Genomic DNA, 22539 nt, shown 5'->3' with positions numbered 1-22539 from the left:
TCTCATTGATCCTATGGCCTTGCACCCAAGTTTTGCACATACGTGATGTCGTGTACATGCAGCAGTACCTCTGACAGGACCTCTGTACCTACACAGAGCCGCCCTGTGAGATTCTCAGCAAGAGCACTGATTCTGGGTAGAATGTCAGGCTAAGCTGATTTACCCATTCCAGGCTCATTGGCCCTGGCTGCTGCAGGTGACACAATTAGAGTCAGAGCAAAAGCCAGGCACTTGCTGTGGGGCAACCTTCAAACTGTTGGGGTTTTTTTGGAGGGGGGTATGAATGGAGATGAAATGGCAGTGAGTTGAAAAGACTCCTTACCAAAGAAGAGATTTTAACACAGCAGACAGCTAAATGCGTGTTATTTTGCATGATGGTTCAAAAAGTCATTCTTGTCTGAAGAGCAGTGAATGAGTCAGCCCTTCAGAAATTTCTAAGTCACTTTACAGCCTTCGAGACCCCCTTTTTAGGAGTCCTGGCAGATGGTTTTTCTCTTTCCTATATCCTAAACTTTGCTGAACAGCTTCTGGCAGCAAAATGTAGTCTTGGAATATCATCATAAAGTGAATGCTGTTCTGCACTGTTTCTTATTTCATGAATAAGAATCTGGTAAGTGGTGTAAATATTAGCATCAAACCCAGCAGCATAATGATACCTCCATGAATTTTCTGATCTGACTGCTAATAAATTTTGTCTGTGTATGAAATTAAATAATGACTGCTCAAGGGATGGGATTAATAAATTAGTATAGATCAGTTCAATGTCTTTTGAAAGCAGTGCCCAGTCTCATGCTGATGTGATTGGCCCTGGACAATAAGACAGTGGCAATGTTTTTTCTGACAGAAGAAAGACTGCTCTGTAATTCTGCTCCTGGTGTTTCGTTCTGGTTTAGAAAAAATGCCCTCCACCCTCCTCCTGCATTTGCTGAAAAGCAAGTTTTTTGTACATAAATGAATAAATAAAAGATCTGGCCAATATTATGGAACCCAAACATTTAATTTAATTTCTATTACTTTAATCCAGAAGCATGGTACACAGGCTGTAGCTGCTGTGAATCAGCATGTCACTACTGTGATATGAAGCATATGTCTGTGCTTCGACAGAAAGTACCACTCCTTTGTAGTTTTTCTTTTTCCTTTTGCCAGTTGTAGCATCAAAACCCCCTTAATTTTCTATCCCCTATGCATTAAATATGAAAGGTAAACATCATTTATCAGTAAGACAGCATGAATTTCCATTCTGGCTGTCAAACGATATCTCTTATTTATATAGGAATACCTCTGTATGCATCTAAATTTTTATTATTACTGCATTCTCAGCATTGCCATTTGAGGCAGGAGTGTGCCCCAGTGAAAAGAGGATGGCTAGGTTTTGGCAAATCAAGTGAAAGTCTTTGCTACATTGGTACTGAATAGGGAATCATACCATTGAAGAGTCTGTGTTAATGGGCTACTTCTGAGTAAAGGAAAGCGGAGTCCAAAAGGTAATGGTTAAAGAAATAAGGAAAAAGAACAAATAACAAGGCCCCATCAAGAGATGTTCAAAGTTATCATCAAAATGAGCAGTGAGTCTTCACCACATCTGTATGATATTTGTTGTGAATTAACAAGCACAACAAACATTGGTTCCTGTGAATGTATGTAAGAAAGTGCTAAATAACATGCAAAAATGCAAGTAAAATTACAAAGCAAAGGACATTATTCTACCTCTCTTAAAATAAAAGAAAAAAAAAGGGCTTATAAAGGCAAGAGCATGGAAGTGTTCCTTTCCAGGACTTTAGATCATAAGCTTATGACTGCAGGGTATAAAACTCAAAATTGCAAGGTGCGACATGCCACAACCATAAGAAAGCCCATCATCAGCCTCCTGGGATATCATTAAACTGATAGAGAACAAGATCAAAATGGTCTGAAGAGTCATTTTCAGAGTTATATTGGTGACATCCGTCCAATAGCTCCAACATCACCCAGACTGCAAATTGAAGAGGAGTTGGCAAAATACATATTATGGAATCATTGACCATTGTTTTGTGTTACAAGCCTATACTTATACAAAGTAAACTTTATGCCACTTATTTTAATTTTATTTATGTTAAATGGTGTTGTACAAGTGTAGAAAGCATGCAGACAGCCATAACCTACATTTTAACTCAACCATCACCAGCATATCCTATTATTTTTTTTTTCTGTGGAAGTGAGGGAATAATGAATATGATGGATTTAAGTGAAGGCAAATGATACTTAAAGCATATCGCTCATTTGGTAAATTCAGTCTTGGCAAAAGAAGAAATAGAATATTTCTACTATATTTATATTACTGCTGTAATATAAATTCTATGTTCTATTCTATAAATATCTTAGCAACAAAATGAAAGCTAAGGAGACTTTCTATCCTTTATTGGATGCAGGGTAAAGGATGAGAAAGAGAGTGAGGTACTTAATGCCTTCTTTGCCTCTGGCTTTAATAGTAAGACCAGTTGTTGTCTGAGTTTCTAGCCCCCTGAGATGGAAGACAGGGACAGGGAGCAGAATGAAGCCCCCATAATCCAAGGGGAAATGGTTATTGACCTGTTACACCACTTAAACACATACAAGTCTATGCAACCACGTGGAATCCACCCAAGGGTACTGAGGGAGCTGTCAGAAATGCTCACCAAGCCACTTTCCAACATTTATCAGCAGTCCTGGCTAACCAGGGAGGTCCCAGTTGACTGGAGGTTGGCAACTGTGACCCCCATCTACAAGAAGGGCTGAAAGGAGAACCTGGGAAACTAAAAGCCTGTCAGGTTGACCTCTGTGCCAGGGAAGGTAATGGAGCAGATCACCTTGTGTGCCATCATGTGGCACGTACAGGACAACCAGGGGATCAGGCCTTGTCAGCATGGGTTTATGAAAGGCAGGTTCTGCTTGACCAACCTGATCTCCTTCTATGACAAGGTGACCCAGGCAGTGGATGAGGAAAAGGCTGTGGATGTTGTCTATCTAGACTTCAGTACAGACTTTGACACCATTTCCCACAGTGTTCTGGAGAAACTGGCTGCTCATGGCTTGGATGTACTCTTCCTTGGGTATAAAACTGGCTGGATGGTACAGCCCAAAGAGTGGTGCTGAATGGAGTAAATCCAGTTGGCAGCTGGTCACTAGTGGTGTATGCCAGGGCTCAGCACTGGGGCCAGTTCTGTTTAATATCTTTATCAATGATATAGACGTGGAGATCAAGTGCACCCTCAGTAAGTTTGCAGATGACACCAAGTTGGGTGGGAGTGTTGATCTGCTGGAGGATAGGAAGTCTCTGCAGAGGGATCTGGACAGGCTGGATAGACGGGCTTTGGCCAGTAGTATGAGATTCAACAAGGCAAAGTGCCGGGTCCTGTGCTTGGGTCACAACAACCCCATGCAACGTTGCAGGCTTGGGAAAGAGTGGCTGGAAAGCTGCTTGGTGGAAAAGGACGTGGGGGTGCTGACTGATGGAGCTGAACATGAGCCAGCTTGTGCCCCCACAGCCAAGAAGGTCAATGGCATCCTGGCTTGTATCAATAATAGTGTAGCCAGCAGGGCCAAGGCAGTGATCATCCCCCTGTACTGGGCACTTGTGAGGCTGCACCTCAAATCCTTTGTTCAATTCTGGGCCCCTCACTAAGGAGAGACATTGAGGGAGGTTTAGATTGGATATTAGGAAAATTTCTTCACAAAGGGGTTATCAAGCATTGGAATGGGCTGCCCAGGGAAGTGGTTGAAGTATTTAGGAACATGGTTCAGCAGTGAACTTGACAGTTGTTAGGTTAACAGTTGGTCTTGCTGTTCTTAAAGGTCTCTTCCATCCTTAACAATTCTATGATTCTATGTATTTTCCAGTTGCAGATGCCCTCAGTGAGAGGTAAGCTAATGAATCACTATTTTGGATATCATGTGTCCTGACTACCAAATACAGTACTCGGAAAAGTGATTATAAAGGTATACATTGAGTATCACACAGAAAAATAGAAATTAACATGCATTTGAAACAATATATAAACCTTTCTGGTCATTTATCTCATAAAGAAACATTTCAGTTAATGTCACTTTGCAATGTCCCTACAAACAATTTTCATCTGAAGGAAAATAATTTCATTTATCACCATGGCATTGCTTTTATTTTTACTAATGGACCTCGGGATAGCACTGGTCATCAACTGTAGCTGTACTTATCCGTGCTTGCAAGAACCGTTTCAGAATCTCAAAGCTGTTATTTGACTAAACTTCATTCTTAGCCAGAAGTTGATCCATCAGAGTGCTTTGATTAGGAAAGATATGATCAGAGTTAAAGATATTACTCATTCTTTTTTGCAGGTGAAAGTATCTGTAAGAATATCAAAAAAGAGGCTGTATGGCTCTTACTTAATGTCTGGTCTCATTCTCATATTCATTCTGGTAGAATTTGCCCTTGGTTATCCATCCAATTCAAAAGGCTACAGGAGCACTATCAAAGAGAGATATCTGTCCCCAGACAGGTAGAATATCCGTAAGTGAGGGGGTGGCTTTATGTAAATATTTATTTTGAGGGTGCATAGATTTGAAATTTTTTAGTCTGGGGGGGGAGGTTGCATGTAATCCATGAATTCAGCTGGAATATTCTTTATTGCTGCTTAGTAGCATGTGAAGCCATGCAATATCAAAGCTGTGCAGTGCCTCATTATGTATAGAGTAAGGTTCATGTTCCGTCTTGGGCCTGTTCCTTGTGAGGCAGTCCAAGAGCGATATTGTTGTCTGCATTGTACAGGCTGTGTGCTTTGTCAAGAAGATGTTATAATGATTCTTTCTGTGCTAGCTATAATAATCTAAATAAAGCCATTCAGACTAAAAGCATGTGTGAGCTGTGAAGATGCATAATGCAGGGTTTCATGGAATAACAACAGTGTTGTCCAGAATTTCTAGTGCAACTGGGGACTGTTGAAAATTAGAGGGCAAACCGTTTTCAGTGAAGTAGTGCAATAAACCATGAGAATTGTAGCTATAGAGCAAATAAGCCACAAAATTTACTATCAGGCTCTGTGTACGTTCCTTGTCAAAACCCATGTAGTTTGAATTACCAGATGAGCCTCTTTCTATGGAGACCGTCATGTCAGGATTGCTTTGTTTTTTCCATGTGTTGGAATAAACAGAAAATACCTCTGTCTGCTGGTGACTATGAGAGAGCTACAAGCTCCTTGAAAGAGCTTTCTCAAAAACCCCTTTAGCCAATTCTGCTTTAGAAAAAACTACACTTAATTAAACAATTAGAAAGGAGAAAGAAAAAAATACTGAAGTTTATTTTAATTGAGTAATCTTTAGTCTTTCCTCAAAATTTCAGCAAATTCATTGTGTTCCAAGATTTCTGCATTGCTCTGATTGTGATACTTCTGATCTCACACTTACTGGTGATCTTACCCTTAAAGGTACCCTTACCTCTATTTTGTCAACATGACACACTGCTGTGTTCAGCAGTGACCTGGGGGCTACTTGTTCAGTCTCAGATCCCTTCAACACCCTGGTGGAAGTGATAAAATTTACTATTTTTGTAGCACTTCTCAGTGGTTTTTTACTGACAGTGAATTAAACTAACAGCATTGGAAATTATGACATTTGAAAAATCCATGGGAAAGGACTGAAGAAATTGGCTTGCAGGAGTAAATCTCTAAATCATGGCAAAGCCTTTTTTCATTCAAAGTAAAGGATATTGTCAATTTGATTATCACCTAGGGTTCACAGAGATGCATTTACTTTAACAGCTCATTTCACGTGGGCGGATATGTGATCTTTGTATGGAGATGGATCTAAGGTTTGTCCCTGTGTGATAAATATAGTGCAAGAAAAGGGACTGAGAGATAATGGTTATCTGTAGCTCATCAACTATTTATATTTTTTAAGACTACAAAAACAGTGATTCACTCTATTGTACCTCAGAAAAAGGCTGAAGCTTGACTTCTTGTTTCACCTTTCAAGCCATAAATGGATACTGACAGTAATCAGCAGACAGTGGGCAGCTTCTGAGAATGCCTAGTGGGACAGCTTGTGTTTTCCAAAGCACAGTTTCTATCTTGAGGAGAGAAGGAGGGAGCTGAGTTGTGCTGCATCAATCTCCTTGCAATCTGTTCTGGCACTGTTCCCTGTGCTGTGCAAGGGAGTTCAGTTACCCTCCAGGATTGCCTTCATCTAGCAGTTAGGACTAATAAAGACTGAGGACTGAAAGAAAATGCTAGAGCAGAAAGAAGTGAAAATATTGTTGTGGGTTTTATCAGGTGAAGGATAAAAATACTGTAAAACGTAGCCCCTTCTTTTGTGTGAGACTGAGGCTGGAATGCAATAGTAACCTATTTTTGAAGCAAGGTATGCATGGGAAGCCTCAAGGTCCTCCATTTCAGTGATCCAGATAAAATGCAAGAAAAGCAAACAATACAAAGCAAATCTTATATGCTGTTGTTTGAGACAAGCAACCTTCCTTACCTGCATCAGAAAGACTGCTCCCCATCTAGCTTAGCTGGTTGTAAGCTTTGCTTTATCATCACTGCTGAGCCTCCAGCTGGATGGAGTCCTAGGGCTAAAAGCCTGAAACTTCCAGAGAGGAAGCACAATTGGCAGCATTTGCTGATGGTATAGTACCTTTCAGGGCAACTTGCTTCTGGGCAATCAAACTGGAAATTTCTTCAGAGCCTGGTGGTGCAGACAGCACTTGTATTCTGCAGCCACCTGCAAAACTCTGGTTTTAAGCCAGCTTCTGAGCCCATCACACCACCAAAGAGAGCAGCACAGTGGGAAAATACTCACTTGTCTTCTTTTTCTCTACTCCATTCCACATTTAAGCTTCATGCAAAACCTCATGGATTGAACTTTTCCTTGGGTTTACAGTAGCAAATGAAAACCTAAACCAGGGGAGGTTCTCTGTTTGTCTGTGTTCTCCCATGTTACCCACCATGCTGAACGTTTTGATAACAAGTAGAAGCCACATTGGGCTGGCAGCAGTATAGTCACAGGCTACTTTTCTTCCAAGCTGCCTGGGAAGCAAGAGGCAGCTTAGCTACTTAGGGCAGGGCTAAAGCTGGGAAAAAGAGATCTGTGATATTTCCACTTGTCTTGTGCAGCTCTGCTCTTGGAAACACAGTTCTCAAGCCTCTGGTGGTGGTGTTACTATAGAGATGATGCCCTGTGCCACTGCAGTCAGCAACTTGCATGAATAAAGTCTGCCAAAATATTTCTGCTACGTGTTTTCTCTAAGAGGGAAGGTTTATATGACATGTAAATACACACCCAGATGCTCTCCTTGTTAACAGTTACACAGAAATTTTGCAGGTTCCTGATTTCCCAAAGTGGAGTGCCAGCTCTGCTTGACCTTTTTTTCTTTCAAAAGATTGATTTAACTGACAAGGTAATACTGTACTTCCTCAACCTGTGTGTGGGCTCACAACTCTCCTGCAACACTTAGCTATTTTAACTGCAGACCAATTATTGATCACAGTTATGTTGAGCTGATTTTTCTCTTTTTTTTGGGGGGGGGCGGGGGCAAGTGATTATTTTCTTAAGTACTACATTGAGTACAATCCAAACAAACCAACAGACCATACGGTCACAGGTAGGAAATCAAATGGTATCTTGTGTTCCCAGCCAGTCCCTCTGCTGTAAAACACCTGATCAAGGCCTACGCAAGAGCAGCCATTGTTAGATGGCCACCTAAACTGGTCTGCCTCTCAGATAGGCAACCAAAATTACCATTGCATGTTATGAATTCTCTTCTGTGTTACAGCAAATTGCAGAGACTTCAGGAATTTGAGCTGTGCTTCCAGCTGGGTTTTCAATGGTGCAGGACTGGTGTGATCACACCTGTCTGTCTGTCAGCTTCCTTTCTTTCTCCTCATTGTGACTTCTGGACTTCTGGTTTCAACTAAGTTTGACAGACTGGATGATATTGCAAATGTTCTTGCGCATATTATAAGCACTAGTAGCAGTGTAGAGGGAGAAAAATTAGCTCCCCTGTTTCAAACAAAGGCTCTAAAATGTCATTATTGTACAATGTTGGCAGTAATCTGTGGCTAGCCTGTGGCTGTATCCTGCTCAGCTCTACGTGTAATGCTTGGCTGGACTCGGTATGCATACTCAGGTGGCAGTACCACAGAAAACATAGCAAGGAAAGCTGGACTCATTGTAGAGGATTGTAATAAAAGAGGCAAGAGGTGCCAACAGGGGCTGACATCATCCTTCTTGGAATATTTAGCATCTTGTAAAGGAAACTGCTTGCTTTCTTTTCATGCCCTGTGAACATGAGACTCTGCTTTCCTTTAGCAACAGTTTCTAGCTTACATCCTTTTTAAGAAAAGCTTACAAACAAGACCTATGAGTTTCAAAAAGCAGATTAAACAAACAAGCTAACACACACAACAAACTTCAAAAGTTTATTTTTTAAAATCTCATAATAGTTCAAAAATTCTTTTGATCTGGGTGAGGGAATATTTTCCTAGTGCAGCAAATATGCTTGTTTTAACTTCATAAGACAAGATCTGTTATCTAATGCTCTGCTGAGTACAGTAACACATCTGTAATCAAACTGTTTGCCCATTTACTTTAAGCAGAAACCTGCTACCTTGTGTGCTGCTCTACAGTAGACTAATTGACACGCAAGGAGCTGGTCATGTGAGTGGGAAAATTTAAAGCAGGTAGTGAGGTCATTTTTCAGATAATGTGTTTCTTCTCAAAAAAAAAAAATCGTTTAATGAGTTGGTGGGAAAGCAAGTCAATAACTCCAGACATAAAATACAGGTATAGTTATTGAGGTTACCAAATACTGTCTATAGATGGAATATTCTTATTAGCAATTTAAGCTCTAAAGATAGAAACAATATTTTGATGATATTTAAGCCTCATTTAATTCAATGTTTGGAAACAAAATTTTTCTTGTATATGGGCTGTTTTTAAGTTAGAAATTTTAAAAACCTTTCCAGCTTTCATGGTGTGTCATCTGAAGACTGAGGGTGCTGAAAGGTATATGTCTTTTTTCTAGATGTTTAGAACTAAAAAGCAATAAGAGCTAAGTACATGAAAGTTCAAAATCGCTGAAAAAAGTTTACTTTCAAGAATTCTTATTGAAGTATGCAGTTCTTATAATATCTTGAAGAAAGTTGAGTCACGTTCCCAAAACACTGCAGACACAAAAAACCCCACAGGCACAACCTGTTCCATTGTTGGGAACACAGAATCCTGGAAACATGTAGGTTGGAAAAGACCTTTAAGATCAAGCTGAACCATTAACGTTGCCAAGCCCACCATTAAACCATGCCCCTAAGTGCCACATCTACACATCTTTTAAATACCTCCAGGGATGGTGACTCAACCACTTCCCTGGGCAGCCTGTTCCAATGCTGGACAACCCTTTAGATGAAGACATTTTCCCTAATACCCAATCAAAACTTCCCTTGGTGCAACTTGAGGCCATTTCCTCTTGTCATATCACTTGTTACTTGGGAGCCTCCTTTCAGGTAGTTGTAGAGAGTGAAAGGTTCCCCCTGAGCTTTCAGCTATCCAGATTAAACACTCCCAGTTCCCTCAGCTGCTCCTCATCATACTTGTGCTCCAGACCCTTCACCAGCTTTGTTGCCCTTCTCTGAGCCTCCTCCAGCACCTCAATGTCTCTCTTGCAACGAGAGGCCCAGAACTGAACAAAGGATTTGAGGTGCAGCCTCACCAGTGCCCAGTACAGGGGGATGATCACTGCCCTGGTCCTGCTGGCTACACTATTATTGATACAGGCCAGGATGCCATTGACCTTCTTGGCTGTGGGGGCACAAGCTGGCTCATGTTCAGCTCCATCAATCAGCATCCCCAGGTCATTTTTCATTAGCAGCTTTCCAGCCACTCTTTCCCAAGCCTGCAACGTTGCATGGGGTTGTTGTGACCCAAGTGCAGGACCCAGCACTTTGTCTTGTTGAACCTCGTACCATTGGCTACAACCCATTGATCCAGCCTGTCCAGATCCCTCTGCAGAGACTCCCTATCCTCCAGCAGGTCAACACTCCCACCCAGCTTGGTGTTGTCTGCAAATTTACTGAGGGTGTACTCAATTCCTTCATCCAGATCATTTATGAAGCTATTAGACAGAACTGGTTCCAGTACTGAGCTCTGGGGAACACCATTTGTGACCAGGTACCAATCAGACATAGCACCTTTTGCCACTATATTTTGGGACTGGCCATTCAGCTGACTTGTTTGTTTTTTTTTTTTACTCAGAGAAAAATATACCCAAACAAGGCATGAGCAGCCAGTTTTTCCAGCTCAGTACTGTAGCAATTGCATTCATGAAAAAATCCTAATTTACTATGCATTGCTCTATGGATCTATGGCATACCTATTGTTGATCACGTACTTACATGTTCGTTTAAACATGAATGGTAGACTTACACAGTATTTTTACTCTAAGGGCAAAATGGATTAGAGAATATAATCAGGGATACAACAGTGTTGGCAGTGATATATGCTAGATGCCTGGTCTTTCCTGCTTTCAGTATCTGTAACTGAACTATATGTTGGCCTAAGTACAACCAGGATTTTCTAATTTTTTTAAAGGTGGCTCCAGTAAGATTTTTTACCTATAGGAATCCAGTGGAGAAATTCCACTTAAAAATACTGAAAGAGAGTAGATTTTGATTAGATATTAGGAAGAAATTCTTCACTATGTGTGTGGTGAGGCACTGGCACAGGTTGTCCAGAGAAGTTGTGGATGCCCTGTCCCTAATGTTGAAGGCCAGGGTGGATGGGACTTTGGGCAACCTGGTCTAGTGGAAGGTTTCCCTGTCAATGGCACGGGGTTGGAACTAAATGTCTTTGAAGTCCCTTACAGCCCAAACCATTCTCTGATTCTACCATTCTATGAAATCAGATTATGCTTTAAATACAGTTATGGGTCTCCAGCTTCAGGAACACGTCTTTGAAAATCTCTGCTCTCATGCTCCCAGAGTTTGACACAGTTCTGCCTTGCATCACTTCATAGCAATATTTTTGGAAAACATGGTCGTTTTTACATTGCATGAAAGCACAGTAAATCTCTCCTGTGCGCACACACTTGTGTTTGCTGACACTCACCATTTTCCTCATTGAATGAAGCTTAGAGCAGGGGAGCAGGTGTCAAGCTGAGGTTGCAGCCAGGAGCTGTCTCTTCACAAAGATGCTGGCTCCTTCCTCATTGAGGACTGTGTGAACAGGCCCAGGGGACAACAGGCTAACCAGTAAGGTTGGCCCCATCTGGCACTAGGGTCCCAGAACTGAAGAGAGATGGGGACAATGTGCCTGGAACATAAAACCTTACATAAACCAGGTGAAATATTCCCAGGAAATACAATCACACTGCTTGAGTGTTTTTGACTGCGCCTGAATACAGTTCTATTAGCCTTAGACTGGGTATGAATTAAACTATATTAGGAGTAGCCAGCAGGACTCTCAGGATAGAAATAATGAAGAAAAATGATGCAATGAGGATGAAAGACCTTACCACGAACTCCAGGGAATTTGTTAAAAAATTGTTTGGTGAACGGCTGATCCAAAGGGCTTGGCTTGACCTTCTGTGGAGTTCAGGAAACAGGTGGTGGACTGTGGGGTAAGGAGAAGAAAACCAGCAAGACAAAACTTTGTAAAAAATTACTAATTTGCAAGGGTTGTTTGGAAGCTCTTTCAGGACTTAGACAGCTTGTCTAGAAGCCTTCCGCTTCTTTTATATCCTGCTCTGTTCCTATCATCGGGTTGATCAATACATTGTTTTAAGGAATCTACCATATTCACCATCAGCCACTGACTCACAAAGGGAATAACGTCAATACTGGACCCAGTCAGGCCTCCTGGGTAAGGATGATCACTGCTCTCATTTAGCACTTAGCATAAAAATGAGAGAACAACATGATGGGTTTTCTGAAGGGATAACATTGTAAAGAGGAGAAGAAGCTGAGTTGCAGCTATTTGCCTTACCATGAGCCCTGTTAATTTATAAAACATCTCCATACCAATTTCAGCTAGAAATATCTTTAAAGAAAATAATCCTTATTTGTAACTGGTCCATAGAATTTCGTGTTAATGCGTATCTGAATTTGCATTCTAAAGCATAGAAAAAGTAGCACAAAATGATGTTCCAGAAGCAACATTCAAGGCAAAACTGCTTATAGGCCCTTCATTTATTAAGAACAGAAAAATCAATCTTCTTTCAAACACCTTATTGGACAGTACTTGTAAGCATCCAACTAATGGCATTATTAATGATTTTGTACTGTGACTCACTGGCTCATTATACAGAGCTGGAGAAAGCTGAAAGCTTAGTGAAGTCCTATCAAGATTTTTTTCATTGAGAAAGTAAAAACGCATGGCACAATGCGTTCCTTCTCTTCTGGATCTGGACTAATTTTGTCTTTCGTGCTCCAAGACAAGGATCTATAGAAATCCAGCATAATTTGCATACTGCTCAGTACATATTAACTGTAGGAATTTATATAGTTTGAAGGCTTGTCTTCCTCACCTTACAGTATAGTCAACGGAGTGGAGGGCTTGGGAGTTCTTGTACAGCTCACTTCAACTCCCTGACTTCCTCACTGCAAGTAAGATTTAAGTAACCTTTCTTACTACTCTGGTTGCTCTATGCACTATAATGATTTGACAGGGTGGTGATGCAGATCCCACCTTGAAAACAGGAAGAACTGAAGTGCAGTGCTGGTATATCTGAGGGAAGGAATTTTTTTTGAAGAAAGATGAATACAGTAATGAATTATTCAGTCGTTGTTTGCACATGTGAGGAACTTTCTATTATTTAATTAAATTTCAGTTTTGGTACCAGTGAAATTTGTTTGATGGAAAACAAACCTTTTACAGAACGACCTGCATTACAAAATGGCTGCTATCTCTGTGTGTTGCTAGAGAACCACATGATATCCAGCGAGAACAAACCCAAATCAATATTATGGGATGAGGTTATGGGTCAGCATCTACCAATATGACATGAACACAGAGGAAAAAAGGTGAGGTAAATGAGCTTTCTTTCTTCTAAAGAATATATCAATGTTTCTCCCCTCAGGGCACCCTGGTGGTCAACGAATATTTCATGAAGCAAAATCAGAGGTTCATCTCCAGTCATTTCATTAGCTACCCTTTCATTTGGACAGTTAAGTTTAGGTGACATACAGCAATGAGGTCACCAAACAAAGGACAAAGCGTTCATTCATTTCAGCTGAGTTGAATGGGAAGGTTCAGCATCCTCAGTCCCCACTGCAACAAGCAGAGGAAAGAGGCGCTTCCATAGATTGCTGCTCACAGAACCACAGTTAGGCTCAAGCATCTCAACATCCCCTGACAATACAGGGAGCAGACTGAGATTTCCTTCCTAACCTGGAAACACAAGTTTGGTGTCTTTCTTAGAGAACATGACTGTTCCCAATATTCACTGTGCAGTTTTCAAACTTAGCCTGTAATGGCTGTTGTGAAATCCTGATGTGAACGTTACCCAGAACGTACGCATGCAGCATAAGTAGTAATGCGCAAGGGTGGACCATTGTGTTATTAAGGCTGCAGTGAAGACAAGAGGTGCAGTTACCATCGTCTGGACCACAGAAATGATACAAATTTTAACCTGTTAGTACCCTGAAGCTGTAAAACAAATGGGCCTCAATATTCATCCCATTAAAAAAAACCAGGGTTTTTTTCCAGTGATTTCATTATGCCCTAGGTTAGATCCAGTGTGAGCTAAGGCTTGGCAAGGTGCATAAACAAATTTGAAAATGACAATATTTTATTAAATTGGACATCAGAGGATAAAGTGTACGTATTAAGGAAACCCCATTTTCTGGAAGTGTAACTTCTTAGGAAAGGCTAAGTCAATTGAAGGCAAAAATCCTCAGTGTTTCAAAGAAGACTATAATCTGTTCATGTCAATTTACACATTGTTACAGTCCCTATGAAATGTTGAACACGCATTTGAATCATGTGGCTTATGCACACCTTATTCCATAGCCATACCCTATATTCAGCCAAGGATGCTGCTTTTTCCTGGTCCTTCCTCTAAACCTGAAACACCTGCAGTCATTCTCAGCTTACAGTAAGACCTACAGCTGCATTTTGGGGTTCTGCTTGTGGACTAGGGACCTACTGTTATGCCTGGGGCCATGTGTTTACACTATCAGCCGTTAAACCAGTAGGAATCTTCAACTCTGATCATTATTACTGAAGTCAGTATCAGCCTAGTTACCAAGCAGATGAGCTCTTACCAGGATGATTAGGATGTGATAGCTGCACAGCTGCAAGCAAATCATATCATCCTTTACCACCCTCCTCAATATGTGCAAAAATAATTCTTCCAGGTGGTTCAAAGATTTGGCCCTATGCCTAGCAACTCACCTAAGCATTTTGAGATAGCATAATAAAATACTACTTGTCATGTCTTATTGCTTAATTATTGTTATCATCTTCCAAAATTTCAGTAAACTGGGTGTACTGCATACTGAGGTTATAGTAAGTCAGAGGCATTGTATCACAAGTACAAAGAAAGCCATATTACTACATTGTACTAGATATACTATTACCCGATCAGAGTAAACTTTTCAACCTCTTACATTTTATCCTAGTGGGGAAAAAAAAAAAAACAACAAAACAAACGAAACCCAGTTTACAGGAGACTTTTCTTCAGTGTGCTTGAGTCTTACATTCTTTGAGAATGATAAACTCTGATATGATAAACTCTTTTGTGAATATTATCACAGCATGCTTAAAATGTATCCGGAGTGTAGATGAGGAGACCCCTCAGGCTAGGAGACAGTGAAAAGGAAAGCAAAAAGAAAACGATCATTTTATGTTACAAAAACACACCTTCACTCATTTGCAAAACGACAACATATCCCTGCTTTTTTAATCGATGACATCAAAAGCATATACGCTTAAGGTAAGAAACAAACAAAAAAGCCCAAACAACAACCGAATAACATTAGCAGAAAATTCCTTAAAAGCAAAATATAAGTGTAGGAAACTGAGCAGAAGCAAATTAATGTAAACAGAAATCCAGAGAAGAAACATCTCTGTTTTTTCTGTTCTCTAGGAACTTACACCTATGTTTTCTCCTGTGTATTTCAAACATCTTTTTAAAACCAAGCAAATCCATAGTTTAAAAATGCAAACACAGGAGAATGGTGAAGGTTGAATACATGACTTAATACAAATACATCTGTGTGATGAATGCAAAATACATTGTTCCCCTTGGCAGGTGGTCTTCTGTCACTCTTTCAGAATAACCTAAGCTTACTATCCTCACTAAAATAAGATTTTATAAATTTTTACTGCCATTAGCAGTAGAGAACAAATTCAGCTCTTGGAAGATGAGCTGGATTTTATCCTGGTTTATTTATCATCAAAAGAACTGATAATTAAATTCTCAGTGCAAAGTATCACTGTGGATGCATCAGCTCAAAATAACCCGCTTGGCTTTCAGCATTTATTAGATTCTGGTGTATGTTTTCCTGTTCATGCTCAGGAAGAAAAAAAGCAAAACAAAACAAAGCTTTAGAAAAGCTTTTAAATGGAAATTTGTGTAGAAGCCACTGGAAAACAACTCTAATGAAACCAAAATTCTATTGGCTATCCCTGGTTAGACGGCAGGGCAAAACCAAATTCGAGCTAGGTTAGATGCCCCTGATTAGTTCTTGTGCACTTGCTGCTGGTGCAATAGCAGCTGTCCAACCGCAATAGTGGATGGACAGGCTGAGTCACCAGTGGCACAACGCAGACATAAGAGGAAGGCAGGGTCTGCAAACAATCTGGAGAAATTTCTCCTCAAAGACATGGAGTTCAGAGACATCATAATGCATTCAGTCTGGAAAATGCTTACTCATGGGAGCATCCCATTAGCTTTTGGACTTGGCACCAGACATGTTGGCATTGATTGAAAAGAAGAGCAGCATGGTGCATAGCAATCCTGTGACATGATGCTCTGGCCCTGCTTTGTACAAACAATCATGTTGATTACAACAGGGGTTTTAGTGCAGTCTCTATGTGCATGGGAAACTTCAGGTGCTTTTTCAGGAGCTGTAATGCACAACTCAGAAAATCTTGTAGTCTGTGGTCAATCAGCTGTGGTAACCTGCACCTCCATGGGAAAGCAGATGAATTTGATAAGGGCTGAAACTAAATTAAAATCATAACAAGTTGTTTGCTCAGTCTTAAAACCCTGGAGGCCATCGATGAGTGCTGTCAGTATTTGTTACCTTCCATAATTGCCCAGAGGAGAAATGAAAGCTTTTGCAGGGATCTTGAGAGTTAGGGGATGCCAGAGGTGCTAATTGCATGACCAGTGCTCTGCTCCATGGGCAGCACAGACGACCACTGCTTCAAGAAAGTATTCTGCTTGTTTGAGGGGATGGAGTGACTTTTTTGGCCAATGCCCGCCCTGGCTTACACTTTGATTTTGCAGGGTTCCAGAATTAACAGTCTTCTCCCTTTTTTTTCCCCAAATGATGAATTCCCATCCCACCTGGGACACTGATTCTCCTGAGGAGAGCACAAGGGAAAAGAAGACACCAGGTTTAATGTTTGTTTCAATTTCTGACATCATGCAACATCTGGCAAACAGAATACTTGACAAAAATCAGGATAATTCTGAGGGATAAATCATGGCAGAACCTTGTCTTTCCCATGTCATGGTGCCAGCTCCACAAGGACTCTTGGGACACTGCTGCGGTGGGACCAATAGAGATTCCCGTTGGTGTAAGGCAAACACTGACAGTGACCCCCTGTATAGGAGAATGCACAGTGGCAGTGGTCTCTGCCCCCTCCTGAACCAAGGGCACTTCGGCAAAACGCTCAGCTTGATGCTTTCTCTGGGCCGCCCTGCTACCTGGTCTCCACTTGGGCCATCCACTGAATTCTGCATTGTGAGCCTTAGTCAGCACATCCCAACCTATTGCAAAACACTGATGACTAGGAATGACTCATTAAAGAGCAGATAAAGTAGAAAGAAAGAAAAGATCACAGAAGAAACATCCTTAAATCATCTTTAGTTTGTATCAGCCTATTGGACTGCATGGAGCAAACAGATAAAGAATAACCAAAAACAAAAGGGAAGAAAAAAAGTTTAAAAAAAAGAGCCAAAATGATGCTGCAAAATTGTGCCAATAGTAATAATGCCACTAAGGCACAAAAGAAAGTGCAAGAAGGTGGAAAGGAAGCTGATGGTCAGTCTTGTAGGTGCTCTTAATGAAAAAAATGTCATGTTTTGAGAGTCATGTAAAATGAACATTCCTACTGTTTATTCTGTAAGAGTATCAAGTTTGATACAAATGTAGGAGTTTTTGTTGTAGTCAAAATGGTTAAAGAACAGGACTATTGTGTCAGTAAGACTAAACTATACATCAGTAGAATGACTAAAACCTCTTCAGTCAACACCAGAGTCACAAATTACACTTACAGGAATAGGGCACATTTACTTGTAACTTACTGCAAATATTTAGGTGAAATCCATGGTCTCTGACAAAGAGCTAGAATGAAAGGCTCCATCAAGACCCTTGTAGGAATGTAGTTTGCATGCACAAAAAAAAAAACCTGGCAAGGGTGCAAAAGGAGGCATTACCCTGGTCACAGCTATGAAATACATGAAATTGCTGTGGCCTTGAAGAGCTGGGCTGTTCCCAATGCAGACCCATGGTCTGCTTGACCTCTGCAATACGGAGATCCAGGAGCTTTCTGTGCTCAGAAGCCTGTCAGTACACTGTATGAAATAATGCTTGCTTGGCCTTTTTGCTTCCTGTTATCTATGCTGTAGCAATATGCCTTTTCTACTGTAGTGTGCTCAAGAGAACATGAGAATGGACCCTTGTAAAATAATAATCAGGTTTAAATTCTACAGAACTGGTAGTATTAGGCAACCTCTGCAAAGTATTTTAAGGCATGCTTAAATCTAGATAAGAATATCACATAGAGTATTTACTTGCCATTCAGTTCCCAGAAGCTGCTTTAAATGTTTCAGCCTGGGGAGGAAACAAAAACAGGTGCCCTTTGCTTTAGAGTGTCTGCATGTGCTTTTGCCATCAGAGTGGGTAGGATGGAGCAGTATGTGACTCACAGCACATCAATATTTTCTCCTCTATGCTTGCAGTGAGTTATGGGACTAACACTTGACATACAAGACAGCTGATTGTCTTCCAGTGGGGCTGTGGACAGCATGTACTGCCTGGGCAGGCAGGCTCCAGGCAGCCTGCAGACAAACTGACCATAGATGCTACAGCAGCCAACACCACCTTGTGAGAACTCTCAGCTTCCATCTGCCCCCTAAATTAGTGTATATATAGTCATTCAAAACCTGTGGCTTGATCTGCACTCTTCTTAAGTCAAGAGCGAGCTCTAAAAGAGGTTTGAAAGAAAACGTGTTGAGCCTCTGGACTACAGGGCTCCTCAGGTTGGTGTGCTAGTAGTAGTAGTAGCTACGTATGTTCCAGTCTTTCCACAAGAATTAAAAACTTGCAAAACTCACCTCCTGAAACCCAAAGTACATGCCATTGTCAATAGATCATTCTTGTCTCTCCTGTTCAGAGGAGGTTCAAACCGCTCAAAGAAACCTCAAAACTACTGCCTGATGCCAATTCATAGAATCATAGAAAAGTGTTGGAAAGGACTTTAAGATCATCTAGTTCCACCCCCCTGCCATGGGCAGGAATGCCTCACACTAAATTACGTCACCTAAGATTCCATCCAACCTAGCCTTGAACAATACCAGGGATGAAGCATTCACAATTTCCTTGGGAAACCTCTTTCACGTAGAATCATAGAATTCACATTGTCTTACCATTATTTCTGCTGCTGTTGCTGTTTCAACTATACTTGTGGCTTTGCAGTACAATGGGTGTCATTGCTTTCAATGTTTTTACTGTCATTTATTGCTGAATTTCAAGGGTCATTCTAATTAGCAAACAGGATCTAATTACTTAACACTGCTTTATTATCTCTCCAACAGTGGAGAAGCAATCATTTTATTTTTATGCAAAACTATGTGTTTTTTTCATAGCGAAGTTTATTCAAAATTATTGATTTCTGATTTGCATTTTCTAATAGTCAAGAGGAAATGCTTTTAGTTTCTCACTGAAGTTAAATAAAGTATTTTTCCTATTTTTGCTTCTAACTTCTGCCACTGAACAGAAAGAGGAAAATTACTTTGATAAAAAATAATTAACTTTTTCCACTTGGAGCTAATACAAAATGTTACTTGGTGTTATTTTTCTCTCACTTCAAGAGAGAAAGTTGAAAGTGAGAGAAAATGTTACTTTTAAAAGCAATAGTGTTGCTTTCCTCACCTTTTTTTTTTTTTTTTTTTTTTTTCTTCTATAACTCCCTCTTTTCTATGGGAACTGAGCACAGCTCTTGGCAACCTACTTTAGGTGGCCCTGCTTGAGCAGAGCAACTAGGACAGACGACCTTCAGAGGTCCCTTCCAACCTGATTCTGAGATTCTGTCACCTCCAGCATTGGCTGGCACAGCTTCATCTCCAAAATACATTAGGCCTTAACTGCCTTTTCTTATAAAAACCTACCCACTTTAGGAACTTGCTTACTGACACATTGTGCAGTTCTTATAAAAACCTACCCACTTTAGGAACTTGCTTACTGACACATTGTGCAGTCCTGAGATTGGTGTTTCTCTCAGTGAAGACAGTCTTCTGAGCCACCTCACTTTCGGTAAGGTTCTTAACTAATTAATGCACATGGATATGTGGCATTTGTCCTCTGATGAAGGAGCCAGCCTAAGTGTTTGTGCATAAATGAAACCTCATTTAAAACCTGAAGAGAGGAGTTGGATGAACCCTGAATATTAGAGGGTAACAAGTAGCACACACCACCAAGAAAATTGTTCTAGTTTTGGACTTCAAGCACTTAATTTAAAACTGCCTGTTTAAAAAATTCCAGCTCTGCAAGAAAAATACAGCCTTGCATACAATGTTCAGCTGTATTCAGTTCGGGAACACCAATTTGATATTGGACAGTATGTCCAAAAGGAACAAAAGCAAAGCAAAGCAAACAAAAGCCAGGCACCAGTGGGTATCAATCATTGTCTCTCTAAAAGAGTAAGCCGTATTCCACAGTCCACTTGAGTTTTGGTGTTTCTTCTGTTGAACTGGCTTATCTGTGTGATGTGGTTGCAGCTAGGAAGTTGGTATCACTTTTGAACAGTAAGAGTCACATGGCACTGAGTCAGCTTTGTACAGTACATGTCCACATTTTGCTCAGCAGTGCATCTGTTTGTATGCTCCATATTACAGCATATAAATGGGTTTCCAGATAGGGAAGGATGATGATAAACAAAACTGAGTGCAATACTGACAGGGCAAGTTACAGCATGAACACTGACCCCAGAGCTGGGAATCTGCAGCTTCCTTAGAGACATATCCAGGAGGTTAAAGCATCTTTTCCTGTCTAACTTCCATCTCAGATGAAGTGGCATATGCTTGTGAACAGATGAGGGCAGAGGTGTTCATTCCTTGAAGGGTTCAGCACATGACCATTTTCTTCCAAAGGCAGCCTCAATGTCCTTAGGGTTTGAATGACACATCTCCCATCACAAGACAGTTTGACTGTAAAAATTCACCTTTTATCATATCATGTTCTAGCTGCATATTACTTTACAGCACAATATAAAATAGAGGACTACCTCAGCAGGCTATTTCAAACATACCTGTATCACCTAGCTGCATGTAAGAATCTTCTTTGTTGATAAAACTCATTTTTGTTACCTCTTTTTGCATTCACAGGCATTTTTCCAGTTATGTATATCTTGTATTTTTCTTAAATAAAGTGCTAAAAAGCAAATATAATGCTTGCTTTTTTTTTTTTTTTTTTTTTTAAAAATTTTTTTTTTGGTCTATTGTATATGTCTCAGAGTAATGCATTTAATCCCATGTGTTTGTGAGGCAAGTAGTTGTTTTACCTTCATGTCCAGGAACTGGTCTGTTCTGCAACTAGTTAGCAAGTCTCTTTGGCAAGCCCCTTCCATGCTCCAGAGACCAGCTGTTCTTGTTGGTGGCTGAAAAAAAGGCATATCCCACAGCTACATATTGCAGTGATTGAGGCCAAAAGCTGGCTTTCTCCAGTGGAGACCATGTGGCAAGTCTTGAAATTATGTATAATTTGAATACAATATTAGGGTGGGGGTCATACAGGACATGGCCACAGGGGTTGGACATTATTTCTAGGTAGACATCTATACTAGCTCATGCAAACTGCCAGGATCAGCAAGGAAACACTAAATTCACAGTTGGGCTCAGATGAACAGGGGTACCCAAAAAGCAACACTATGAATACCTTGTGAACTTTGGAAGAACTGCTGCTAGTTCTTCTGCACCCATGCCATTGCATTAGTTTCATCAGCAGTGACAGCCCTAGTCAAGAACGAGCACCATTGCTCTTTACCACTGTGTCATCTCAGTCACCTGCCATGGCTATAAAAATGCTTGCCTGCACTCAACCTTCAGACTAATGGCAGCTCAGAAAAGCAGTTTACTTTGAATGCAACATCCAAACACACCTTGACATATTAGCTAAGGCTCTCAGCGGTTTTATTTGCATTTATGCAAAGGAACTATTCATATTAAAACCACTAGGTGCTATAGGCTGATGAAATGTTATGGACCAGCACCTACAACAGTGACATTTCAATCTTTGTGGGTACCTCCAGGCAAGTGAGACAAATAGCAGTAGTGACAACCTGAAATGCATGTTAATTAGAATGAATCCAGTATGTCCTAGAACAAAGTACATATGCTAAGAAACAGAACTGATGTATTGGTTCATGCAGGCAAGCACTCTGTGTTTCTGGGCAGCTGGCAGTGAATTTGAGCAGTCAGTACTGGAAGGAGCTGCACGCAAACGAAGTATCTTCTCAGTCAGGGACAGAGATTATCTTAAAAAACAGGCTATAAAACTTTATATCCTTTCCTAGGTCACAGTGAGATTTCTCCCACATCACTTCAGCCGTACAAATAAGAGGCTTAGTGTAAAGTAGTGCCTTGCTTCTGTCAGTAAAGTGAGAGGAACATTTCAGAGAGGCTGATTGATCTGACTGCTCTATCCCATTTTGGAGAAGATAAAACATGAAACGATTGAGTTTACCTCTAGAGTGGGTCTCAGTGATTATTGGGGAGCAGATGTCTAACTTTTAAGTGGAAAGGAATTAAACCTTCGTTTTCATAATTGCAGGTGCTTTCCAATACCATTGCTCCCTGGAGTTGCTTGAGCCTGGTCAAAATTAGCCCTTCGGACTAATTTTGAACTCCTGGAGCTTTAAGAGTACGGGTTTCAGCAGCTTGTCCACAACCTTTGCTTTTTTGCTCTAAGTCATATAACCATGGGCCTTGAACATGTGCAGAAAGGCTATGTTTGAAGCATCTTAGTAAGTGAACTGCTTTCAAATATAAAAAGGTAGCAAGAATATTTGCGGGGGAAGGGTGGGGGGGGAACATGGCACAACTATGCTGCAGTTCGATGCAGGAGACAGGACCCACAGACTTGGCCGGTGGAACTGCTTCTTCACCCGTCGGCG

This window comes from Psittacula echo (genome assembly GCF_963264785.1).
Source record: "Psittacula echo genome assembly, chromosome: Z".
Lineage (NCBI taxonomy): Eukaryota > Metazoa > Chordata > Aves > Psittaciformes > Psittacidae > Psittacula > Psittacula echo.
This window is presented reverse-complemented; position numbering follows the sequence as displayed.